The sequence below is a fragment of the Apium graveolens genome, unplaced genomic scaffold (genome assembly GCF_009905375.1).
Source record: "Apium graveolens cultivar Ventura unplaced genomic scaffold, ASM990537v1 ctg6222, whole genome shotgun sequence".
In the NCBI taxonomy this organism is placed as follows: Eukaryota; Viridiplantae; Streptophyta; class Magnoliopsida; order Apiales; family Apiaceae; genus Apium; species Apium graveolens.
Window position 1 is genome coordinate 30,451 of NW_027419296.1, and position 1,962 is coordinate 32,412.

A 1,962-nucleotide genomic window follows, 5' to 3' on the forward strand; every position below is an offset into this window, starting at 1 on the left:
CTGATATCTATATATAGGATTATTCAAAGAACGTCCAATTAATAAATTTTTGAAATAAAAAATTAAAAATATATTTGGCAGGTACCTGCAGACCAAGGCCTACGACGGATTAAGAATATTTTGACTGAACATCCAGAACATAATTTCCTGCATTGTAATATATCATGTAATTCGAGAATAATCCTTTAGTTTTGAAAACTCAATTAAAGATATCATCCGTTTAACTATGCATGTAATCCCTCTGTCATCCTCAATTCTTTACATTGGGGGACGGGGGTTCGGCACGCACTTTAATGCTCTTATTAAATGTAATTGCATATTTTTTTTTGAAATTTCTTTCTTCTAAATAAAAATATAATATTCAAATTTTTATAAAAAAGAAAATTTTAAAATTGAATTCCGAAACTCTACTTTATAGTTGCCTTAAAATGCGTGTCAAACATGTGAAAAAAAATGTAACGAAATGAGTGGGATGGAGGTAGTACTTTTTAAAACTTATTTTTTTTTACCGATAAGTCAAATATATTATAAGCATCAAATAGTTACAAAACCATTGCAAGGACATGATAAACAAAATTTTCATGCATGCGTAGAAAAAGGACCTCACATATTAGATAATCAGCCTAGACGAACGGGATAAAAAATAAAATCATAAATATAAACAGAAGACATAGCAGCCATAAACTAAAGGCATGCTAGAATATTCAACTAAGCATTTTTCACTCCTAGGAACTGCATTTCCAATAACATTTCCTTAATGTCCATTAGCATATTGAAATAGTTCGGCGGCTAACCCACCTTAGCAAGAACAGTAGCAACACCAGAATAATAACACATGAAATTAAACAGAAGACATAGCAGGCATAATATTAAGGCTTGCTAGAATATCCAAGTAAGCGACGAATTGTCGCTCCAAGAAAACACAATGTATGCAAGTTAATCACATGTTGGTTTTAATTTCACAGATAGTCATATAATTGAGCGATAACTCATGACAACCCAGGTCTTAGCTAGTAACAACTTTTTCAATTCACATACCAGGCCTAGAGGCAACAATGTTAACAAAATATATTGAGAAATGTGCTTTGGCATAATTACCATTGGTCTGTGAAATGCAAACAAACAGTCTAGTCTCTCTGACCCAAGTCTCGCGTGATAAGTTACAGCTTTTTCCTTTCTCAGATGGAAATAACAATTACAAATTACCAAAACATATATTTCCATCTCTTTCAAATTTCGATGACCAAATCAAAGAAGTCGAGTGTCATTCCTTTCCTCTGGTGTTTGAGTGGCACTCAATTAATAGAATAACTGACCACTTGTGTGTTGTAGCAAGATCACATGTAGCCTTCTCAGCTAGTCGATCAACAATTTTATCACCACATGTAGTTGACCTATGACAGTAGCAACAACAATGTGAACTGCAACAAAGCCAAGGGTGACCTATGACAGTAGTAACAACAATGTGAACTGCAGCAAAGCCAAGGGTTCCTTTACCCATCAACAGTACCCTTTGACTGTGGAGAATCAATTTAGAAACACTGATATTCCATCATAATCTCTGCTTAGTTGCTTCAAATTTTTCCTCTCCCTAGAAAAAAATATGTCGGGATGTTAGGTCTATTATAAAAAAATCATGAAAGCTGCCTCAAACGGTTTCAGATTTCAGCCTGCACAATCAATTATATTTTATTCTCTAAATTAACATGTCAAAAGTAATAATTAAACCTAATCATAAATCAGTTGACAAAGCAACATAAAACTTTCCTCAAATCCATCCACCAAATTGTATAAAAATTTCAATTCAATAAATTAAAATATTGTGAATTAACATAAAAATATTATTTGAGAAAATAAGAATCAGTGTAAAAACTTAGCTAACCTTGTCCTGCGAGCAGCCTCTTCCGCTTTTCATATTAATTCCTTACAATACAGATTAAGTAGAAAACATTCATATTAAAT